The following is a 23,588-nucleotide window of genomic DNA, read 5'->3' on the forward strand; positions in this document are numbered from 1 at the left end:
CCCGGTTCGATTCCCGGCCGATGCAACAACATTTTGTTAATCACGTCTCAAAAAGTTTATGCGGATAAATATCACTTTTAAGACATGGCAAATATCTTGGTTATTCAAATACAGGACTCTACAAAGCGTAACGAGCATCGGTGGTTCAGTGGTAGAATGCTCGCCCGCCCGCGTGGCGGCCCGGTTTCGATTCCCGGCCGAACCAGGCCATTTTGTTGATGATAAATATCTTGGTTATGTGCGAATACAGGACTCTACAAATTTAAACGAGCATCGGTGGTTCAGTGGTAGAATGCTCGCCTGCCACGATGCAACAATATTTTGTTAATCACGTCTCAAAAAGTTTATGCGTATAAATATCACTTTTTAAGACGTGATGAATATATTGGTTATTCAAATACAGGACTCTACGAAACGTAAACAAGCATCGGTGGATCAGTAGTAGAATGCTCGCCCGCCACGCGGGCGGCCCGGGTTCGATTCCCGGCCGATGCAGCAGCATTTTGTTAATCACGTCTCAAGAAGTTCATGGGGATAAATATCACTTTTTAAAACATGATAAATATCTTGGTTATTCAATTACAGGACTCTACAAAGCGTAAGTGAACATCGGTGGTTCAGTGGTAGAATGCTAGCCTGCCACGCGGGCGGCCCGGGTTCGATTCCCGGCCGATGCAGCAACTTTTTGTTGATGATAAATATCTTGGTTATGTGCAAATACAGGACTCTACAAAACTTAAACGAGCATCGGTGGTTTAGTCGTAGAATGCTCGCCTGCCACGATGCAACAATATTTTGTTAATAACGTCTCAAAAATTTTATGCGGATAAATATCACTTTTTAAGACGTGATGAATATCTTCGTTATTCAAATACAGGACTCTACAAAGCGTAAATGAGCATTGGTGGTTCAGTGGTAGAATGCTCGCCTGCCACGTGGGCGGCCCGGGTTCGATTCCCGGCCGATGCAGCAACTTTTTGTTGATGATAAATATCTTGGTTATGTGCAAATACAGGACTCTACAAAACTTAGACGAGCATCGGTGGTTCAGTGGTAGAATGCTCGCCTGCCACGCGGGCGGCCCGGGTTCGATTCCCGGCCGATGCAGCAGCATTTTGTTAATCACGTCTCAAAAAGTTCATGGGATAATTATCACTTTTTAAAACATGATAAATATCTTGGTTATTCAAATACAGGACTCTACAAAGCGTAAATGAGCATCGGTGGTTCAGTGGTAGAATGCTCGCCTGCCACGATGCAACAATATTTTGTTAATAACGTCTCAAAAAGTTTATGCGGATAAATATCTTTATCATTATCTTAAAAGTGATATACAAAGCTATCATTTCTTACGCAGCGCAGATTTTTCCTTAGTTTCATTAGGGGACGGGATAAAATATTCTTCCGATCCTGACATTTTTATTAACTCACGAATTATACTGCTAACCCATGTCGCGCCTAAAGAAGTTTTACTTCAAAAAATGTTTAGAGACTACGAGCTAAATACAAAACTCAAGTGAAAGTCGACAAATTTTGTTTCGTTTTTGACATATGATTTGACATTTGATGTATTTTTTGTTTTGCTCGCAGACTAGATCGAATAATTGCGATAGCTGCGCTTACTAGCGTCGTAGTCTTCAACTTCACGTTGGCGTTTTCGATGCATTTGTACGGATTTACACCCGTGTCGCGCCTAAAGAAGTTTTTACACCCATGTCGCGCCTAAAGAAGTTTTACTTCAAAAAATTGTCCACGTTTAGGCTCACAATCCTAAATCGATCTTAAAAAATTATTGTTCGAAAGATATTGGTTGGGTATGGTACTGATTAGTTTTAGGTAAGATTATCCGGTATATTCTTGCTGCTGTTGTCTTAAAATTAACTGTTGAAAATAAAATTTGCCGATTTGTATGAACCTTTTTATGGCAATAGATATCATGGTCTTATAAAGCATACTAAAATGTTACAGCCCTACAATACAAAAAGCAAAAAACAATTAATTTAAACCTCACATTTATAATTAGAATTAAATATCATTTTATATGTAAATATGATGAAATAGATACAGACGTTTTGGCGCAGAATTCATACCACTGGATGGCGCTATGAAGTATTTCCCTAATTATTAGCACCGCAAAATATAGAATGGTTAAGGCTTAGGTCACTTCTTGAGACCCTTAGGCATACTTACCTGGCGTGGGGGCTACCGTGATCAATAAGGCGGTTCCCCCAGGGCGAGGCCCTTCCATTGCACCTCGGTTGGGATGACCCCTGCGATTGTCCCTAATGTGGATAACTCGGGCGCGCAATTTTTGGTAGTCGGGTCTGCGTACGCGCTGTCCCGGTAATAAACTGTCAAATTTCAATATAATGAAAATACATCTTATCGTATCCATATAGTATGTGTCTCATCATAAAAAGGGGCTTTTTTGTCAATATTTCTTAAAATATTCGCGACAACTTTGGTAACCCCAATTAACTATCACCGGCGCCGTGGCCTAATTGGTTAATGCGCCTGTCTAGTAAACAGGAGATCCCGAGTTCGAATCTCGCCGGAGCCTTTCTTGCAATTGCGATGGATGTTTTAAGATTTTTTATCGATATTTTTTTTATTATTGGTTATGAGATATAATATATTGCGTTGTGAAACTAATTACTTGCAATTATTCAATACAATAAAATATTACAACATTACAAATTACGAATTAATTCAAAATTCGATTGGGGTTCGATTCCCGGCCGATGCAGCAACTTTTTGTTGATAATAAATATCTTGGTTATGTGCAAATACAGGACTCTACAAATCTTAGACGAGCATCGGTGGTTCAGTGCAACAATATTTTGTTAATCACGTCTCAAAAAGTTTATGTGGATAAATATCACTTTTTAAGACGTGATGAATATCTTGGTTATTCAAATACAGGACTCTACAAAACTTAAACGAGCATCGGTGGTTCAGTGGTAGAATGCTCGCCTGCCACGCGTGCGGCCCGGGTTCGATTCCCGGCCGATGCTACAACATTTTGTTAATCACGTCTCAAAAAGTTTATGCGGATAAATATCACTTTTTAAGACATGGTAAATATCTTGGTTATTCAAATACAGGACTTTACAAAGCGTAAACGAGCATCGGTGGTTCAGTGGTAGATTGCTCGCCCGCCACGCGAGCGGCCCGGGTTCGATTCCCGGCCAATCCAGGCCTTTTTGTTGATGATAAATATCTTGGTTATGTGCAAATACAGGACTCTACAAATTTAAACGAGCATCGGTGGTTCAGTGGTAGAATGCTCGCCTGCCACGATGCAACAACATTTTGTTAATCACGTCTCAAAAAGTTTATGCGTATAAATATCACTTTTTAAGACGTGATGAATATCTTGGTTATTCAAATACAGGACTCTACAAAACTTAAACGAGCATCGGTGGTTCAGTGGTAGAATGCTCGCCTGCCACGCGGGCGGCCCGGGTTCGATTCCCGGCCGATGCAACAACATTTTGTTAATCACGTCTCAAAAAGTTTATGCGGATAAATATCACTTTTTAAGACATGGTAAATATCTTGGTTATTCAAATACAGGACTCTACAAAGCGTAAACGAGCATCGGTGGTTCAGTGGTAGAATGCTCGCCTGCCACGCGGGCGGCCCGGGTTCGATTCCCGGCCGATGCAGCAGCATTTTGTTAATAACGTCTCAAAAATTTTATGCGGATAAATATCACTTTTTAAGTCGTGCTGAATATCTTCGTTATTCAAATACAGGACTCTACAAAGCGTAAATGAGCATCGGTGGTTCAGTGGTAGAATGCTCGCCTGCCACGCGGGCGGCCTGGGTTCGATTCCCGGCCGATGCAGCAACTTTTTGTTGATGATAAATATCTTGGTTATGTGCAAATACAGGACCCTACAAAACTTAAACGAACATCGGTGGTTCAGTGGTAGAATGCTCGCCTGCCACGCGGGCGGCCCGGGTTTGATTCCCGGCCGATGCAGCAACTTTATTTGATGATGAATATCTTGGTTATGTGCAAATACAGGACTCTACAAAACTTAAACGAGCATCGGTGGTTCAGTGGTAGAATGCTCGCCTGCCACGCGGGCGGCCCGGGTTCGATTCCCGGCCGATGCAGCAACTTTTTGTTAATCACGTCTCAAAAAGTTTATGCGTATAAATATCACTTTTTAAGACATGATAAATATCTTGGTTACTCAAATACAGGACTCTACAAAGCGTGAACGAGCATCGGTGGTTCAGTGGTAGAATGCTGGCCCGCCACGCGGGCGGCCCGGATTCGATTCCCGGCCGATGCAACAACATTTTGTTAATCACGTCTCAAAAAGTTTATGCAGATACATATCACTTTTTAAGACATGATAAATATCTTGGTTATTCAAATACAGGACTCTACAAAGCGTAAACGGGCATCGGTGGTTCAGTAGTACAAAACTTAAACGAGCATCGGTGGTTCAGTGGTAGAATGCTCGCCTGCCACGCGGGCGGCCCGGGTTCGATTCCCGGCCGATGCAGCAGCATTTTGTTAATCACGTCTCAAGAAGTTCATGGGGATAAATATCACTTTTTAAAACACCGATGCTCGTTCACGCTTTGTAGAGTCCTGTATTTGAGTAACCAAGATATTTATCATGTCTTAAAGATTGATATTTATTCGCATAAACTTTTTGAGACGTAATTAACAAAATGTTTTTGCATCGGCCAGGAATCGAACCCGGGCCGCCCGCGTAGCAGTCGAGCGTTCTACCACTGAACCACCAATGCTCATTTGCGCTTTGTAGAGTCCTGTATTTGAATAACCAAGATATTTATCATGTCTTAAAAAGTGATATTTATCCGCATAAACTTTTTGAGACGTGATTAACTAAATGTTGTTGCATCGGCCGGTAATCGAACCCGGGCCGCCCGCGTGGCGGGCCAGCATTCTACCACTGAACCACCGATGCTCGTTCACGCTTTGTAGAGTCCTGTATTTGAGTAACCAAGATATTTATCATGTCTCAAAGAGTGATATTTATCCGCATAAACTTTTTGAGACGTAATTAACAAAATGTTTTTGCTTCGGCCGGGAATCGAACCCGGGCCGCCCGCGTGGCAGGCGAGCATTCTACCACTGAACCACCGATGCTCGTTTAAGTTTTGTACCACTGAACCACCGATGCCCGTTTACGCTTTGTAGAGTCCTGTATTTGAATAACCAAGATATTTATCATGTCTTAAAAAGTGATATGTGTCTGCATAAACTTTTTGAGACGTGATTAACAAAATGTTGTTGCATCGGCCGGGAATCGAATTCGGGCCGCCCGCGTGGCAGGCGAGCATTCTACCACTAAACCACCGATGCTCGTTCACGCTTTGTAGAGTCCTGTATTTGAGTAACCAAGATATTTATCATGTCTTAAAAAGTGATATTTATCCGCATAAACTTTTTGAGACATGATTAACAAAATGTTTTTGCATCGGCCGGGAATCGAACCCGAGCCGCCCGCGTGGCAGGCGAGCATTCTACTACTAAACCACCGATGCTCGTTTAAGTTTTGTAGAGTCCTGTATTTGAATAACCAAGATATTCATCACGTCTTAAGTGATAGTTATCCGCATAAACTTTTTGAGACGTGATTAACAAAATATTGTTGCATCGTGGCAGGTGAGCATTCTACCACTAAACCACCGATTCTCGTTTAAGTTTTGTAGACGGGACTGCGTACGCGCTGTCCCGGTAATAAACTGTCAAATTTCAATATAATGAAAATACATCTTACCGTATCTATATAGTATGTGTCTCATCATAAAAAGGGGCTTTTTGTCAATATTTCTTAAAATATTCGCGACAACTTTGGTAACCCCAATTAACTATCACCGGCGCCATGGCTTAGTTGGTTAAAGCGCCTGTCTAGTAAACAGGAGATCGAGTTCGAATCTCGCCGATGCCTTTCTTGCTATTGCGATGTCTGTTTTAAGATTTTTTATCAATATTTTTTTATTATTGGTTATGAGATATAATATATTGCGTTGTGGAACTAATTACTTGCAATTATTTAATACAATAAAATATTACAACATTACAAATTGCGAATTAATTCAAAATTCGATTCGGGTTCGATTCCCGGCCGATGCAACAGCATTTAGCTAATCACGTCTCAAAAAGTTTATGGGGATAAATATCACTTTTTAAGACAAGATAAAGATATTTATCCGCATAAACTTTTTGAGATGAGGATTATCGTTTCTCGGTATAGTGCGACGATCGGCCGAGCCGTTTCTTTGTAATTTGGAAAAAAGTGTTAAGCCTTTCATCCACATTTAAGCTCATACTACCGAACCAATTTAAAAAAATCAAAAACTGTTCGAAAGATATTAGTTGGGAATGATACTGATTAGTTTTAGGTGAAAATCTACCGAGCCGTTTTCTTGTAATTAACTGTTGAAAAAAAAAATTAAGCCGATTTTCATGAAACTTTTTTGGGCGATATATATCATGGTCTTATAGAACTTACTGAAATATTACGGCCTTATGACAAGTTTGAAAAAATGAGTAGTTTTTTTGACGTTTGTTAAAAATAAAATTAGATGATTTAGTTGGGATAACGATAGTGTACTTAGTCTTGAACATAGTAAACCATTGAAGTTCTACGGAAACTGGTTCAATTATAATTATTGATGAATTAAAATTATTTATTTGTGAAAATTTGCTTTTAGAAAATACTCCGAGTTAACGTGTTTGTTCGTTCGTTTGCAATGATGTGTAATAAATCCACTCGGAATACTTATAATCATTCATAAATCAATTTATTTTTATTTGATTAAGTCGATTATTTACACATATCGGGAAGTTCATGTAACTTGCCTCAAGGCTAAATACCAAACCAACTAGTTTTGAAAATTTGTCAAAGTTTACAAAAACTAGTATCGTTTTTTGGAGGTTTGTCAAAATTAGAATTTTAATCGATTTCAAAAATTTAAAAACCAATCGATGTATTTCGATGTAGATTATCTTTTCTCAGTTTCTCGCGAGCAGTTTATTTTTAAATAGCAGAAAAGTGAAAAAAAGAGTGTGCGTAAGGATCACACGCGATTGAAGTAAAACTTATTTGCAATTATATTGTAGCAAATTTAAGTTGAGTAAAAATAAATACATCATATAAATAATGTTTATTAGTAATATGGTAACACTCGTGATGCACACATTTATTAGTGTCGTCAATCATTACACACATTTATATAATGATAAATAATAAAATATATATTTATGATTACATTAAAAATATGTATAATATTTACAAACAATAATGTAATCAAAGTCGTACTTGAAATATGACATGATCGTTTTAAAGTAATTGCTGATTAATAAATTTTATAATATTTATTCACACAGTGGATTATGTTAAACAACGCCAAAACAAATATTGTTTTTGCAAGTTAACTCATCCTGTAACGATTGTGTTTGAAGAACTTCGTGTAATTAAAATTAACATACATTCATTTACTGTTTGTATTTTTTTACTTTTTCGCTGACGATATAATCTCATTCCTTGAACAACTGTAATATCCGCCTTGCCTAACAAGTTGAAGCCATACTTTTATATTTGTTTTATTTATCAAGCCCTGCACATAGCTTGATCTATGAATCATTTGCTTTTTTATGTGAACGTTAAAGCAATGATTATCATCAATATTACGAGGTAATAAATTAACCATATTATTAATGTCAACAGGCACATTTATAATTTGGCCAAACATTCCAAATTGTCCATTTGCATGTCGCAATCGTCTAATTTGCATGAAACACAACCTAGGTGAAATTAACCTTTCAGATACAGTATCTAGTTTAGGTAGATAATTTGGTATAGGTGGAAATACAAACCCGTTAAACTTACACAAAGTGGGAATTTTACCCGAATTTAATATCTTTCGACACGTTCGACATCCAACCTGATTATTTAAATCAATGTTCAAAAAACATTATTAAGAATTTGTTTTTGAGCATCATTTGATATTTCTAAGTCACTTTGAAGCCAAAGTCGATCACACACAAAACATACATACACAAAGCTATCATTTCTTACGCAGCGCAGATTTTTCCTTAGTTTTATTATTAATTTGCGATCATTTGCACTACAATTATTTATGGGGAACGGGATAAAATATTCTTCCGATCCTGACATTTTTATTAACTCACGAATTATACTGCTAACCCATGCGGCGCCTAAAGAAGTTTTACTTCAAAAAATGTTTAGAGACTACGAGCTAAATACAAAACTCAAGTGAAAGTCGACAAATTTTGTTTCGTTTTTGACATATGATTTGACATTTGATGTATTTTTTGTTTTGCTCGCAGACTAGATCGAATAATTGCGATAGCTGCGCTTACTAGCGTCGTAGTCTTCAACTTCACGTTGGCGTTTTCGATGCATTTGTACGGATTTACACCCGTGTCGCGCCTAAAGAAGTTTTTACACCTATGTCGCGCCTAAAGAAGTTTTACTTCAAAAAATTGTCCACGTTTAGGCTCACAATCCTAAATCGATCTTAAAAAAATATTGTTCGAAAGATATTGGTCGGGTATGGTACTGATTAGTTTTAGGTAAGAATATCTGGTATATTCTTGCTGCTGTTGTCTTAAAATTAACTGTTGAAAATAAAATTTGCCAATTTTTATGAACCTTTTTATGGCAATAGATATCATGGTCTTATGAAGCATACTAAAATGTTACAGCCCTACAACAAATAGTTTAATGTTGAAAATTCATCATGGTTTTAGAAAATATTATAGTCAAAATTTGTGTCAAAAGTTGCTTATGTAATGTGATGGGTCAAATATTATCAATTCATTAAAATTTAAAACAATAAGCTACAATTTTAAGGCATACTAGCACGTGTTTGTGCGATATAATTGATAAAACTACAGATAATTTAAATGTGTTTATTCGAAATCGCCATGTTTAGAATTAATTATCAGCAATAACTTTATTTTTGAAATAAACAGTTGAAAATTTTATCTAAATATCTAAATTTCGAATTCGATTGATTATGTCAATTCTTACGCATTTTGAGAAATTCATGCAACTTGCCTTAAGCCTAAATGCTACTCTTTTAATGTTTGTTTTAATTTATGTATTTTGTAAATACAAAAAGCAAAAAACAATTAATTTAAACTTCACATTTATAATTAGAATTAAATATCATTTTATATGTGAATATGATGAAATAGATACAGACGTTTTGGCGCAGAATTCATACCACTGGATGGCGCTATGAAGTATTTCCCTAATTATTAGCACCGCAATATATAGAATGGTTAAGGCTTAGGTCACTTCTTGAGACCCTTAGGCATACTTACCTGGCGTGGGGGCTACCGTGATCAATAAGGCGGTTCCCCCAGGGCGAGGCCCTTCCATTGCACCTCGGTTGGGATGACCCCTGCGATTGTCCCTAATGTGGATAACTCGGGCGCGCAATTTTTGGTAGTCGGGACTGCGTACGCGCTGTCCCGGTAATAAACTGTCAAATTTCAATATAATGAAAATACATCTTATCGAATTCATATAGTATGTGTCTCATCATAAAAAGGGGCTTTTTTGTCAATATTTCTTAAAATATTCGCGACAACTTTGGTAACCCCAATTAACTATCACCGGCGCCGTGGCTTAATTGGTTAATGCGCCTGTCTAGTAAACAGGAGATCCCGAGTTCGAATCTCGCCGGAGCCTTTCTTGCAATTGCGATGGATGTTTTAAGATTTTTTATCGATATTTTTTTTATTATTGGTTATGAGATATAATATATTGCGTTGTGAAACTAATTACTTGCAATTATTCAATACAATAAAATATTACAACATTACAAATTGCGAATTAATTCAAAATTCGATTCGGGTTCGATTCCCGGCCGATGCAGCAACTTTTTGTTGATGATAAATATCTTGGTTATGTGCAAATACAGGACTCTACAAGACTTAAACGAACATCGGTGGTTCAGTGGTAGAATGCTCGCCTGCCACGCGGGCGGCCCGGGTTCGATTCCCGGCCGATGCAGCAACTTTTTGTTGATGATAAATATTTTGGTTATGTGCAAATACAGGACTCTACAAAACTTAAACAAGCATCGGTGGTTCAGTAGAATGCTCGCCTGCCACGCGGGCGGCCCGGATTCGATTCCCGGCCGATGCAGCAACTTTATTTGATGATAAATATCTTGGTTATGTGCAAATACAGGACTCTACAAGACTTAAACGAGCATCGGTGGTTCAGTGGTAGAATGCTCGCCTGCCACGCGGGCGGCCCGGGTTCGATTCCCGGCCGATGCAACAACAATTTGTTAATCACGTCTCAAAAAGTTTATGCGGATAAATATCACTTTTTAAGACATGGTAAATATCTTGGTTATTCAAAAACAGGACTCTACAAAGCGTAAACGAGCATCGGTGGTTCAGTGGTAGAATGCTCGCCCGCCACGCGGGCGGCCCGGGTTCGGTTTCCGGCCGATCCAGGCCTTTTTGTTGATGATAAATATCTTGGTTATGTGCAAATACAGGACTCTACAAATTTAAACGAGCATCGGTGGTTTAGTGGTAGAATGCTCGCCTGCCACGTTGCAACAATATTTTGTTAATCACGTCTCAAAAAGTTTATGCGGATAAATATCACTTTTTAAAACATGATAAATATCTTGGTTATATGCAAATACAGGACTCTACAAAGCGTAAACAAACATCGGCGGTTCAGTGGTCAAATGCTCGCCTGCCACGCGGGCGGCCCGGGTTCGATTCCCGACCGATGCAGCATTTTTTTGTTGATGATAAATATCTTGGTTATGTGCAAATACAGGACTCTACAAAACTTAGACGAGCATCGGTGGTTCAGTGGTAGAATGCTCGCCTGCCACGCGGGCGGCCCGGGTTCGATTCCCGGCCGATGCTGCAGCATTTTGTTAATCACGTCTCAAAAAGTTCATGGGGATAAATATCACTTTTTAAAACATGATAAATATCTTGGTTATTCAAATACAGGACTCTACAAAGCGTAAATGAGCATCGGTGGTTCGGTGGTAGAATGCTCGCCTGCCACGCGGGCGGCCCGGGTTCGATTCCCGGCCGATGCAGTAACTTTTTGTTGATGATAAATATCTTGGTTATGTGCAAATACAGGACTCTACAAAACTTAAACGAGCATCGGTGGTTCATCCGCTTTTAGTACATTTAGTATTAAATAATTTATATTTTATAATTTATATTTACGGATACAGGAATAAATTTAATAATTACAGAAAATAAATTATCCTAATTGAATTAAGTTAACTATTAAACAATATTACGCCTAACATTAGTAATATCTAATAAAATAACTTGAAGAAAAAAATGTAATAAAATTCAAATAGTTTAATTGTTGTAGATCTTGAGAGTCTTCTTATGGTAAGAAAATCCTTGAAATATCCGTTATGCAATTTTTATTTGAGTCTCATATCTGGAAAATAAAAATTAAGAGCAGTATCAAAAAAGAATATACAACATGAAAATAATTGTAATGATAAAATACTTAAAGTAGGAAAATGGTAAAATAATTTAGAATAAAAATTAGAAAAGGTATTGAAAAGGGAAAAAAATTGTAACTGTTGCAAAAAAAAGTATTAGTTAGTAACAGTAGGCATTTCATTATCAAAATAATGTTTGATATCGAAATTGGCAAACTCAGAAGTATCGTAGAAACTTTGAGCTTTTAAAAGTTTAACAATAGTATTATGAAATTGACGATCATTCAGTTTTCTAATATGTAGTGAGAGTAGATTAAAAAGCTGTACTCCTCTTCCGTCTATGGTATTAAAAGATGTTTCAAGTTTAAAAGTTGGTCCTTTTATAGTCAAATTTCTTGTTTTATAATAGGAATTTAACATGGAGGATAGGTTGAAGCGTTCAGGATTATTCTTTATGAATGACAACGTAATTAGCAAAAATATACAGGGAACAGTGAGAATGTTATATTGTCGGAAAAAATTCCTACATGAGGATAAGGAACTGAGGGAAAAATTATTCTTAACGCTCTTTTCTGTATTTTGAATATATCCTTTAAGGATGATGAGAATCCCCAGAATTGTATTCCATAAGCGAGATGCGAATAGAAATTAGAATAATAAATTGAAAGAAGGCAATTTAAACTAACTTTTGATTTAAGTATTCTCAACATGAAACAGGTTTTAGTTAACTTAGGTACAAGTTTGGAATGAATATGATTGTCCCAGTTTAAGTTTTTTTGTAATTGGATGCCTAGAAATTTTGAGACTGAGGAAAATTCAAATTGAATGCTATTGATAGTTAAAGAATTGATCTAATGACTTATCCTATTTACTGTTTGAAAAGACATAATTTGGGTTTTGTCATTATTGAGCAAAAGATTATTAGAATTTAACCAATTCGAAATTGACTTCATAACTAGATTTAATTTATTATTTACTTCTTCTAAGGAATTGCTTTTTATAATCACACTAGTGTCGTCGGCAAAAAGAATAAATTTACAGAGTTCTGTACCTTTTGGCAGATCGTTTATGTAGATGCGAAATAATAATGGTCCGAGAATTGAGCCCTGAGGGACACCGAGCTTAATATTTTATTTGTCTGAGATAATTACTGAACCACGATCATTAAGATAAACAGATTGAGTCCTATTTGATAAGTAAGATGAAAATAATTCAAGAGCTATACCACGTACACCGTATTTATCGAGCTTGTTTAAAAGAATTTCATGGGAGATACAATCAAAAGCTTTGGACAAGTCACAGAAAACTGCAACGCAGAAACTACCATCTTCGAAAGAGTGAATAATGTCATGGACTAATGTGTAAATTGAGTGAAAGGTAGAGTGATTACGACGAAACCCAAAATGATTTTTATATAATATATTATTAACTGTTAAAAATTGTTTAGTCGACTATGTAATATTTTTTCAAAAATTTTGTCAAAAGTGTTTAATAGAGAAATTGGCCTGTAATTATTGATAATGTCAGTGGGCCCTTTTTTATGAAGTGGCCTAATTTTTGAATGTTTTAAATGATTCGGATAGACACCGTTACTAATTGCGTTTTTTAAGCAAGCAAGGAGATCATCAATGAATAGTGGATAGAATTGTTTTAAAATATCAGACGAAATTTCATCAGGACCGGATGAGTATGAATTTTTAAGGAACAGAATTGTTTTTGACAGCTCCTCAGGTGTGATGGGAAATAGGTACAGTGAATTCTGATTTCTAATAATTTTAGAAAAATGTGCTGCTGAAATATTCGGATAGATTACAATATTGGATGTTATATAAAAAGATTCATTAACAAAATAGTTATTAAAAGCATTTGCTATAATTATTTTATCATTGACTTTTTCATTGTTAATATTGAGATATTCTATGTCAGAAGAGCTTGATTTATAATTAATTTCTGATTTAATTAGTGACCACATTGCCTTCTGCTTATTGTGCGAATTATAAATAACACTTTCATTAGACTTGATTTTTGCTAATTTGCAAATATTATTAAAAATTTCTCTGTATTTTGAAAAGTAAATCATAAAGTCGATATCGAAGTTGGTTTTAGACGCTCTTTCTAGACTTAGTAATTTATTGTACGAAATTCTCAAGCCTTGAGTATACCATGCAGTTAATGACAAATGTTTTTATATCAGTTAAATTCGTAAAAAAATTATCAATGCAAGAGGAAGAAGAAGTACTTATTCTCGTGGGATCATTTATGATAGGAAATAAACCAAATGAATCCATGCTAGATTTGAAACTTTCGCTGATTTTAGAGCTTTTATCCAGATGGATATTAAAATCACCGCAAACAATAATAGAGTTATATTTATGAAAAAGTTCTTCCATTAGAACATAAAGTAAATGTATAAATTTAGAAGCATCTTGATCTGGAGCTCTATATACGCAAATACTGCAATAAGTAGTATGAGAAAAATTACTTCTACAGCGCAAAATTCAAACAATTTTTCAACAGGTGCAATATTTGTTATAATGTTATTACATTTAATTTTAACCGACGAAAAAATGCAAACGCCTCCATGCTTAAAATCATTTTGGCAGAAAGAGGAACATAGATAGTAACCGTTTAATTTAATTAATTTGAGTTTAGTTTCGTTAAGCCAATGTTCAGAAAAGCATAAAAAATAAGGCTTATAGTCATTTAAAAGTAATTCAATTTTGAGTAATTTATTGGGTAAATTTTGAATATTTTGACAAAATATAAAAGATGAAGCGTCGTCAGAATCAAAAGCGAAAGGAGCGGGAGTCTTTGGAATTTGGCAGAGTCAGCGCTTCTCTAACGAGAAAACGAAAGAGTTTCTGCTTTGCTTTTGAAAGGAAATGGAGACCATGCCTGGTGTAGTCGAGTCTATCAACGTATCTATTGACATCAAAGACCTTAACACCCCTGAATTTACCATGACCAAAATCACGATAAATACAACGATTTAATTGGGAAATTCTAGAATTCAGGCCATGATTGTCATATCGAAAGGGAATTGTAACAGAACAAAGGTTTGTTTTACTACATGATCGACGGGCAAACTCTAGCGCATCACGAATAGCATAATCAGAGTCAGCGTCGTTCGTCCCGGCCATAACAACAACATGATCCCGAACACCAAAACCACCAACCAGATCCCCAATGACAGCGACCACGCTAGAAAAACCCGCACCCGGCTTTACCATACCGAACACACTAACTTTAGGACCTAACAAACCATTTAAGAACCCGGACCAGAATCTGCCGTGGCTGTCGGACAAAATTAGTACTGTGGGCTTTGGTGAGGAAAAGGATGAAGGAAGTGGAGCGGACGCTTTGATTTGTTCAACTTTACTTTTAACATTTTTGGATGTTACATTCGCTTCCGTTTGTACATTGGAAGAATTAGAGCTAATGCTTTGCAACTTGGAATTGGCTATCGCCAGCTCTTTCGTGAGCTTAGCAATTAGTCTGTCCCTCTCATTGAGCAATAAATTCTGTGAATTAATAACTTCCCATAAAGAAATACATTCGGCACAAATAACGGTACAATCTAAATTAACAGACTCACCCACAACTGAATCATCAAAAGAGTTTTGACTCATCTGGCTTCTAGTGTTAACCATCTTGTTAGGTGATATACAGGTAACAGATATAGGTGATATAGAGGTAACAACTTGATGGCGGCAGGTATAAGAGCCTTCGGTAAAAATTTGCTTGATTCACAACAATATTTAAAAAACAGGTATAATACTCTTCTTCGTAGGTTATAAACTTATTTATTTCGAAAATTCTAGGTATAAAATTATTGGATAAATTTAATTTAAATAATATATTATATATTTATGAGACGAGTTTCCTCGACCACGGTCAGTGACTGAATGTGATGACCACGGTTCAGTGGTAGAATGCTCGCCTGCCACGCGGGCGGCTCGGGTTCGATTCCCGGCCGATGCAGCAACTTTTTTTTGATGATAAATATCTTGGTTATGTGCAAATACAGGACTCTACAAAACTTAAACGAGCATCGGTGGTTCAGTGGTAGAATGCTCGCCTGCCACGCAGGCGGCCCGGGTTCGATTCCCGGCCGATGCAGCAACTTTTTTTTGATGATAAATATCTTGGTTATGTGCAAATACAGGACTCTACAAAACTTAAACGAGCATCGGTGGTTCAGTGGTAGAATGCTCGCCTGCCACGCGGGCGGCCCGGGTTCGATTCCCGGCCGATGCAGCAACTTTTTGTTGATGATAAATATCTTGGTTATGTGCAAATACAGGACTCTACAAAACTTAAACGAGCATCGGTGGTTTAGTGGTAGAATGCTCGCCTGCCACGCGGGCGGCCCGGGTTCGATTCCCGGCCGATGCAAAAACATTTTGTTAATCACGTCTCAAAAAGTTTATGCGGATAAATATCACTTTTTAAGACATGATAAATATCTTGGTTACTCAAATACAGGACTCTACAAAGCGTGAACGAGCATCGGTGGTTCAGTGGTAGAATGCTCACCTGCCACGCGGGCGGCCCGGCAGGTTCTGTATTAGTCTCAGTGATTTGTTTTGTAAAATTTGTTGTTTTTTAATGTTTGTCTTCGATGTCATGTTCCATATTGGGGCATCATACATCAGGCATGGCCTGATCAACGTTAGATATATTCTTCTTTTATTACGTGTATTTAATACACTCTTTGTGTTCAATAGTGGTCTTAATAAATTTAGAAGCCCATATGTTTGCGCTAATTTCTTTTTTATATGTTTATTGAAGTTAAGTTTCCTTTCAGGTGTTATTCCTAAGTATTTAACTTCGTCTGTCCATTTAACTTTTTGTCCAGAAATTTTTGTTTCCACAGGCTTTTCTTTCAACTTATTTCCTTTCCAAAAAATCATTGCTTCCGTTTTTATGGGATTTACTTTTATGTGCCATTTTTCTGCATATTTTACTATATTATCTGTGTAATTTTGTAGCTTGTTAGCTGTCATCGCTACTGATTTTGATGATGTGAACACAATATTACGAGGTAATAAATTAACCATATTATTAATGTCAACAGGCACATTTATAATTTGGCCAAACATTCCAAATTGTCCATTTGCATGTCGCAATCGTCTAATTTGCATGAAACACAACCTAGGTGAAATTAACCTTTCAGATACAGTATCTAGTTTAGGTAGATAATTTGGTATAGGTGGAAATACAAACCCGTTAAACTTACACAAAGTGGGAATTTTACCCGAATTTAATATCTTTCGACAAGTTTGACATCCAACCTGATTATTTAAATCAATATTCAAAAAACATTATTATTATTTTTTTTTTAACATTATCCAACAGCAATCAGAACATATTATTGTTCTATGGCTGTTTAGTTCAATATTAACTCAAGTAGAGTTGCACTTGAGTATAAAAGTTGGCATGGCAGATAACCCTCCAATGAGGATTACTAAACACTTAGAGAAGATCAGCTGGTTGTTTCTTCTTGAGTCTTCTGGGTTGAGAGTCCAACAGCAGCGGTTGTATGATTGAATTTACGTGGTTATGTAGCCGGGCAAAGTGGGATATGCTTCTTTTACTGATTACTTCTTGTACTGTTTCCATATGAAGGTCATTATGCAAGATTTCGTTGGATACATACCAAGGCGCGCTTGTGATAAGTCTTAAAATTTTTGATTGTTGTCTTTGTAAGGCCTTGATTCTGGTTTTGCTGGCGCATCCCCAGAGCTCGACTCCATAGGTCCATATAGGTTTAATGAAAGATTTGTAAATAAGAAGTTTGTTGTACAGCGACAGCTTGGAGTGATGTCCTAGTAACCAATACAGTGACCTGACTTTGCTTCGTATCTCTTTTATTTTTTGGTTTATATGTTGTATCCAGTTTAGTTTATGGTCCAAATGAATACCGAGATATTTGATGTTGGAGACCTCTGGTATAGCCTTGTTATTCATGCTGACAGGAGGGCATTTACCCTTCTTCAGTGTGAAGGTTATATGGCACGACTTGCTTTCATTAATTTTTACTCTCCATTTTTTGGACCAAAGTTCAATTGAGTCTAGATGTTCTTGGAGTATCTTGCTGGCTACAATAGGATTAGAGTCGGTAGCCATTATAACAGTGTCGTCAGCAAAAGTTCCTGTAAGGGTGCCGTTGCAAGTCGGAATATCATGGGTATAAATGATATACAAAATAGGCCCCAGAGCACTTCCCTGGGGGACCCCGGCTTCAATTTTGCGAAATGTCGATACCTGCCTGCCTACTTTTGTCCGAAAAGTTCTGTCCGATAAATAGGATTTGAAGAATTCATAGTAATCAGGCATAATTTTGTTGATTTTGATTAGGAGATTATGATGCCAGACTCTGTCGAACGCTTGGCTCACATCGAGAAGAGCTGCAGTGCAGTATTCTCCTTTCTCAAACGATTTGTAGATTTTGTCTACCACACGATGGCACTGCTGGATCGTTGAGTGCATTGAACGAAATCCAAACTGATGTGTAGGAAATTTCTCATATTTAGTCGTGATATCTGACAAAATCATTTTTTCAAATAGCTTGGCAATGGTGGACAAAAGACTTATTGGTCTGTATGAATCTGGTAATTCTGGATTTTTGCCTGGTTTTATAATTAATATGATTTCCGATTGCTTAAGCAATGTAGGCCAGTACTTCAGTCTATAGATGGCGTTGATAATGTATGTTAGTAAAACGTGTCCTTTTCTTGGCAGCTCTTTCAGCATTTTAGGTGTTATTAGATCGATGCCAGGGGATTTCCTATTTTGCAGCGCCCGGGTGTGAGAAAATACTTGAGCTGGAGTGAATTTTGAAATACATAATTCTGCGCTACAATCTGTTGGAGTTCTGGCTATTACAACGGTATTATTGTCCATGGAAGGATTTGGCTGAAAAACTGTTTCCAAGTGATCCGCAAAACAAATTGCCTTTTCAGAATCGGTACGAGCCCAAGTGGGTTCATTGGGAGTATTGATTTTTAGTGGGCTGTTGATTGAGTGCTGTTTGTTATTGGTTTTTACGGCACGCCAGATTGAATTGTCTTTTCTATTAAGATTGGTGATGTATTGGTCAAAACACGAGTTATTGTGTTCAAGCAATTTTCTTCTTAACTTGTTATTCAGATTGTTAAAAACAGTTTTATCCTTTGGATCGTGAGATTTTTGCCAAAGACGTCGAGCTTTGCGTTTTTTGGCAATTAATCTTTTAATTTCAATACTTAATGGTTGATTCGGCTTTGATGGTGGTGTTGAGAGTTTTGCAGCGTCTTGTAGTACATGTATTAGATGATTTAGAGAATCATCAATGTCGTTCGGTGATTTCAAGCGAATCTTCAAGTCCAATCTTTCAGAAATATTATTTCTGTAACGTTCCCAATTTGTCCTCGAGTCGTGTAAAAAAGTTTCAGGAAAACTTACTGCGCAGGTGCAGCTCAGAGTTACTATTAAAGGCGAGTGATCCGATGACAAGTCGTAGGTTGAAATTATCGATATGTTAGACAGATTTAATCCTTTTGTGATGGCAAAATCAAGCAGGTCTGGGTGTTTGTGGGCCAATATGTGGGTGACCATAGAGACACGACGGCAAGTTTCTTAGAGGTGATTGCTTTTTCGAGTTCACGACCGTTAGGCGTAGTTAAACTTGAACCCCAGAGTGTGTTCTTACAATTGAAGTCACCTCCAACTAGAAATCTGGGACCCATCGTGTTGAAGAGTGCTTGAAACTGATCAGATTTGATGGTATATCTGGGTGGGCAGTAAACTGAAGAAACCATAATGTCGAATGGTACTACGTTCACTAGTAATGTGGTGGCCTGTAAATAATTAGCATCGTATTTGTTTAGTTCTTGATGGCGTATATTTGACTTTATTAAAACTAGTGTAGTAGGTCCTGTAGTTAGGAATGTTGAATGTAGCACCATATGACAAGTGCGATTCACTTATTAACAGTATGTCTATTTTATGCTCGGTAAGAAAGTGAGTAATTTTGCGTCTGTGTTGGCAGATGCCATTGGCATTCCATATAGCAATTTTTAATAAATTAGCCATTATTTTAGTTTACTTACCACAAGGGATAACATATTCATAATCTGTATTTTGAAATCAATCAATCAATCAATCAATATCTGTATTTTGAAAAGTAAATCATAAAGTCGATATCGAAGTTGGTTTTAGACGCTCTTTCTAGACTTAGTAATTTATTGTACGAAATTCTCAAGCCTTGAGTATACCATGCAGTTAATGACAAATGTTTTTATATCAGTTAAATTCGTAAAAAAATTATCAATGCAAGAGGAAGAAGAAGTACTTATTCTCGTGGGATCATTTATGATAGGAAATAAACCAAATGAATCCATGCTAGATTTGAAACTTTCGCTGATTTTAGAGCTTTTATCCAGATGGATATTAAAATCACCGCAAACAATAATAGAGTTATATTTATGAAAAAGTTCTTCCATTAGAACATAAAGTAAATGTATAAATTTAGAAGCATCTTGATCTGGAGCTCTATATACGCAAATACTGCAATAAGTAGTATGAGAAAAATTACTTCTACAGCGCAAAATTCAAACAATTTTTCAACAGGTGCAATATTTGTTATAATGTTATTACATTTAATTTTAACCGACGAAAAAATGCAAACGCCTCCATGCTTAAAATCATTTTGGCAGAAAGAGGAACATAGATAGTAACCGTTTAATTTAATTAATTTGAGTTTAGTTTCGTTAAGCCAATGTTCAGAAAAGCATAAAAAATAAGGCTTATAGTCATTTAAAAGTAATTCAATTTTGAGTAATTTATTGGGTAAATTTTGAATATTTTGACAAAATATAAAAGATGAAGCGTCGTCAGAATCAAAAGCGAAAGGAGCGGGAGTCTTTGGAATTTGGCAGAGTCAGCGCTTCTCTAACGAGAAAACGAAAGAGTTTCTGCTTTGCTTTTGAAAGGAAATGGAGACCATGCCTGGTGTAGTCGAGTCTATCAACGTATCTATTGACATCAAAGACCTTAACACCCCTGAATTTACCATGACCAAAATCACGATAAATACAACGATTTAATTGGGAAATTCTAGAATTCAGGCCATGATTGTCATATCGAAAGGGAATTGTAACAGAACAAAGGTTTGTTTTACTACATGATCGACGGGCAAACTCTAGCGCATCACGAATAGCATAATCAGAGTCAGCGTCGTTCGTCCCGGCCATAACAACAACATGATCCCGAACACCAAAACCACCAACCAGATCCCCAATGACAGCGACCACGCTAGAAAAACCCGCACCCGGCTTTACCATACCGAACACACTAACTTTAGGACCTAACAAACCATTTAAGAACCCGGACCAGAATCTGCCGTGGCTGTCGGACAAAATTAGTACTGTGGGCTTTGGTGAGGAAAAGGATGAAGGAAGTGGAGCGGACGCTTTGATTTGTTCAACTTTACTTTTAACATTTTTGGATGTTACATTCGCTTCCGTTTGTACATTGGAAGAATTAGAGCTAATGCTTTGCAACTTGGAATTGGCTATCGCCAGCTCTTTCGTGAGCTTAGCAATTAGTCTGTCCCTCTCATTGAGCAATAAATTCTGTGAATTAATAACTTCCCATAAAGAAATACATTCGGCACAAATAACGGTACAATCTAAATTAACAGACTCACCCACAACTGAATCATCAAAAGAGTTTTGACTCATCTGGCTTCTAGTGTTAACCATCTTGTTAGGTGATATACAGGTAACAGATATAGGTGATATAGAGGTAACAACTTGATGGCGGCAGGTATAAGAGCCTTCGGTAAAAATTTGCTTGATTCACAACAATATTTAAAAAACAGGTATAATACTCTTCTTCGTAGGTTATAAACTTATTTATTTCGAAAATTCTAGGTATAAAATTATTGGATAAATTTAATTTAAATAATATATTATATATTTATGAGACGAGTTTCCTCGACCACGGTCAGTGACTGAATGTGATGACCACGGTTCAGTGGTAGAATGCTCGCCTGCCACGCGGGCGGCTCGGGTTCGATTCCCGGCCGATGCAGCAACTTTTTTTTGATGATAAATATCTTGGTTATGTGCAAATACAGGACTCTACAAAACTTAAACGAGCATCGGTGGTTCAGTGGTAGAATGCTCGCCTGCCACGCAGGCGGCCCGGGTTCGATTCCCGGCCGATGCAGCAACTTTTTTTTGATGATAAATATCTTGGTTATGTGCAAATACAGGACTCTACAAAACTTAAACGAGCATCGGTGGTTCAGTGGTAGAATGCTCGCCTGCCACGCGGGCGGCCGGGGTTCGATTCCCGGCCGATGCAGCAACTTTTTGTTGATGATAAATATCTTGGTTATGTGCAAATACAGGACTCTACAAAACTTAAACGAGCATCGGTGGTTTAGTGGTAGAATGCTCGCCTGCCACGCGGGCGGCCCGGGTTCGATTCCCGGCCGATGCAAAAACATTTTGTTAATCACGTCTCAAAAAGTTTATGCGGATAAATATCACTTTTTAAGACATGATAAATATCTTGGTTACTCAAATACAGGACTCTACAAAGCGTGAACGAGCATCGGTGGTTCAGTGGTAGAATGCTCACCTGCCACGCGGGCGGCCCAGCAGGTTCTGTATTAGTCTCAGTGATTTGTTTTGTAAAATTTGTTGTTTTTTAATGTTTGTCTTCGATGTCATGTTCCATATTGGGGCATCATACATCAGGCATGGCCTGATCAACGTTAGATATATTCTTCTTTTATTACGTGTATTTAATACACTCTTTGTGTTCAATAGTGGTCTTAATAAATTTAGAAGCCCATATGTTTGCGCTAATTTCTTTTTTATATGTTTATTGAAGTTAAGTTTCCTTTCAGGTGTTATTCCTAAGTATTTAACTTCGTCTGTCCATTTAACTTTTTGTCCAGAAATTTTTGTTTCCACAGGCTTTTCTTTCAACTTATTTCCTTTCCAAAAAATCATTGCTTCCGTTTTTATGGGATTTACTTTTATGTGCCATTTTTCTGCATATTTTACTATATTATCTGTGTAATTTTGTAGCTTGTTAGCTGTCATCGCTACTGATTTTGATGATGTGAACACAATATTACGAGGTAATAAATTAACCATATTATTAATGTCAACAGGCACATTTATAATTTGGCCAAACATTCCAAATTGTCCATTTGCATGTCGCAATCGTCTAATTTGCATGAAACACAACCTAGGTGAAATTAACCTTTCAGATACAGTATCTAGTTTAGGTAGATAATTTGGTATAGGTGGAAATACAAACCCGTTAAACTTACACAAAGTGGGAATTTTACCCGAATTTAATATCTTTCGACAAGTTTGACATCCAACCTGATTATTTAAATCAATATTCAAAAAACATTATTATTATTTTTTTTTAACATTATCCAACAGCAATCAGAACATATTATTGTTCTATGGCTGTTTAGTTCAATATTAACTCAAGTAGAGTTGCACTTGAGTATAAAAGTTGGCATGGCAGATAACCCTCCAATGAGGATTACTAAACACTTAGAGAAGATCAGCTGGTTGTTTCTTCTTGAGTCTTCTGGGTTGAGAGTCCAACAGCAGCGGTTGTATGATTGAATTTACGTGGTTATGTAGCCGGGCAAAGTGGGATATGCTTCTTTTACTGATTACTTCTTGTACTGTTTCCATATGAAGGTCATTATGCAAGATTTCGTTGGATACATACCAAGGCGCGCTTGTGATAAGTCTTAAAATTTTTGATTGTTGTCTTTGTAAGGCCTTGATTCTGGTTTTGCTGGCGCATCCCCAGAGCTCGACTCCATAGGTCCATATAGGTTTAATGAAAGATTTGTAAATAAGAAGTTTGTTGTACAGCGACAGCTTGGAGTGATGTCCTAGTAACCAATACAGTGACCTGACTTTGCTTCGTATCTCTTTTATTTTTTGGTTTATATGTTGTATCCAGTTTAGTTTATGGTCCAAATGAATACCGAGATATTTGATGTTGGAGACCTCTGGTATAGCCTTGTTATTCATGCTGACAGGAGGGCATTTACCCTTCTTCAGTGTGAAGGTTATATG

At 37.0% G+C, this 23,588-nt stretch overlaps 26 non-coding genes across 26 annotated transcripts; 23 read left to right on the forward strand and 3 right to left on the reverse strand.

Annotated features, from left to right (window-relative positions):
* The first annotated feature begins 270 nt into the window (after positions 1 to 270).
* Trnag-gcc lies at positions 271 to 495 on the forward strand. The gene is made up of 2 exons: positions 271 to 306; positions 461 to 495. It is a non-coding gene; the product is annotated as a tRNA-Gly (tRNA).
* A 111-nt stretch (positions 496 to 606) lies between these two features.
* On the forward strand, positions 607 to 677 carry Trnag-gcc. The gene has a single exon. It is a non-coding gene; the product is annotated as a tRNA-Gly (tRNA).
* Positions 678 to 898: 221 nt separating this feature from the next.
* Trnag-gcc lies at positions 899 to 969 on the forward strand. The gene has a single exon. It is a non-coding gene; the product is annotated as a tRNA-Gly (tRNA).
* A 67-nt stretch (positions 970 to 1,036) lies between these two features.
* Positions 1,037 to 1,107, forward strand: Trnag-gcc. The gene has a single exon. It is a non-coding gene; the product is annotated as a tRNA-Gly (tRNA).
* Positions 1,108 to 2,182: 1,075 nt separating this feature from the next.
* On the forward strand, positions 2,183 to 2,345 carry LOC113369532. Its single transcript, XR_003366502.1, has one exon. It is a non-coding gene; the product is annotated as a U1 spliceosomal RNA (small nuclear RNA).
* Positions 2,346 to 2,943: 598 nt separating this feature from the next.
* Positions 2,944 to 3,014, forward strand: Trnag-gcc. The gene has a single exon. It is a non-coding gene; the product is annotated as a tRNA-Gly (tRNA).
* Positions 3,015 to 3,415: 401 nt separating this feature from the next.
* On the forward strand, positions 3,416 to 3,486 carry Trnag-gcc. The gene has a single exon. It is a non-coding gene; the product is annotated as a tRNA-Gly (tRNA).
* Positions 3,487 to 3,597: 111 nt separating this feature from the next.
* On the forward strand, positions 3,598 to 3,668 carry Trnag-gcc. The gene has a single exon. It is a non-coding gene; the product is annotated as a tRNA-Gly (tRNA).
* A 111-nt stretch (positions 3,669 to 3,779) lies between these two features.
* Positions 3,780 to 3,850, forward strand: Trnag-gcc. The gene has a single exon. It is a non-coding gene; the product is annotated as a tRNA-Gly (tRNA).
* Positions 3,851 to 3,917: 67 nt separating this feature from the next.
* Trnag-gcc lies at positions 3,918 to 3,988 on the forward strand. Its single transcript has one exon. It is a non-coding gene; the product is annotated as a tRNA-Gly (tRNA).
* Positions 3,989 to 4,054: 66 nt separating this feature from the next.
* On the forward strand, positions 4,055 to 4,125 carry Trnag-gcc. Its single transcript has one exon. It is a non-coding gene; the product is annotated as a tRNA-Gly (tRNA).
* Positions 4,126 to 4,452: 327 nt separating this feature from the next.
* Trnag-gcc lies at positions 4,453 to 4,523 on the forward strand. The gene has a single exon. It is a non-coding gene; the product is annotated as a tRNA-Gly (tRNA).
* A 543-nt stretch (positions 4,524 to 5,066) lies between these two features.
* Positions 5,067 to 5,137, reverse strand: Trnag-gcc. Its single transcript has one exon. It is a non-coding gene; the product is annotated as a tRNA-Gly (tRNA).
* Positions 5,138 to 5,282: 145 nt separating this feature from the next.
* On the reverse strand, positions 5,283 to 5,353 carry Trnag-gcc. Its single transcript has one exon. It is a non-coding gene; the product is annotated as a tRNA-Gly (tRNA).
* A 111-nt stretch (positions 5,354 to 5,464) lies between these two features.
* On the reverse strand, positions 5,465 to 5,535 carry Trnag-gcc. Its single transcript has one exon. It is a non-coding gene; the product is annotated as a tRNA-Gly (tRNA).
* Positions 5,536 to 9,341: 3,806 nt separating this feature from the next.
* LOC113369531 lies at positions 9,342 to 9,503 on the forward strand. Its single transcript, XR_003366501.1, has one exon. It is a non-coding gene; the product is annotated as a U1 spliceosomal RNA (small nuclear RNA).
* A 469-nt stretch (positions 9,504 to 9,972) lies between these two features.
* Positions 9,973 to 10,043, forward strand: Trnag-gcc. Its single transcript has one exon. It is a non-coding gene; the product is annotated as a tRNA-Gly (tRNA).
* A 201-nt stretch (positions 10,044 to 10,244) lies between these two features.
* Positions 10,245 to 10,315, forward strand: Trnag-gcc. The gene has a single exon. It is a non-coding gene; the product is annotated as a tRNA-Gly (tRNA).
* A 541-nt stretch (positions 10,316 to 10,856) lies between these two features.
* Trnag-gcc lies at positions 10,857 to 10,927 on the forward strand. The gene has a single exon. It is a non-coding gene; the product is annotated as a tRNA-Gly (tRNA).
* Positions 10,928 to 11,038: 111 nt separating this feature from the next.
* On the forward strand, positions 11,039 to 11,109 carry Trnag-gcc. Its single transcript has one exon. It is a non-coding gene; the product is annotated as a tRNA-Gly (tRNA).
* Positions 11,110 to 15,526: 4,417 nt separating this feature from the next.
* Trnag-gcc lies at positions 15,527 to 15,597 on the forward strand. The gene has a single exon. It is a non-coding gene; the product is annotated as a tRNA-Gly (tRNA).
* Positions 15,598 to 15,664: 67 nt separating this feature from the next.
* Positions 15,665 to 15,735, forward strand: Trnag-gcc. The gene has a single exon. It is a non-coding gene; the product is annotated as a tRNA-Gly (tRNA).
* A 67-nt stretch (positions 15,736 to 15,802) lies between these two features.
* On the forward strand, positions 15,803 to 15,873 carry Trnag-gcc. The gene has a single exon. It is a non-coding gene; the product is annotated as a tRNA-Gly (tRNA).
* Positions 15,874 to 21,622: 5,749 nt separating this feature from the next.
* Positions 21,623 to 21,693, forward strand: Trnag-gcc. The gene has a single exon. It is a non-coding gene; the product is annotated as a tRNA-Gly (tRNA).
* Positions 21,694 to 21,760: 67 nt separating this feature from the next.
* Trnag-gcc lies at positions 21,761 to 21,831 on the forward strand. The gene has a single exon. It is a non-coding gene; the product is annotated as a tRNA-Gly (tRNA).
* Positions 21,832 to 21,898: 67 nt separating this feature from the next.
* On the forward strand, positions 21,899 to 21,969 carry Trnag-gcc. Its single transcript has one exon. It is a non-coding gene; the product is annotated as a tRNA-Gly (tRNA).
* The last annotated feature ends 1,619 nt before the right edge of the window (positions 21,970 to 23,588 follow it).

The sequence above is a fragment of the Ctenocephalides felis genome, unplaced genomic scaffold (assembly GCF_003426905.1).
Source record: "Ctenocephalides felis isolate EL2017-DRISC unplaced genomic scaffold, ASM342690v1 CF-g0.4_SCAFFOLD_01388, whole genome shotgun sequence".
Taxonomy (NCBI): Eukaryota; Metazoa; Arthropoda; class Insecta; order Siphonaptera; family Pulicidae; genus Ctenocephalides; species Ctenocephalides felis.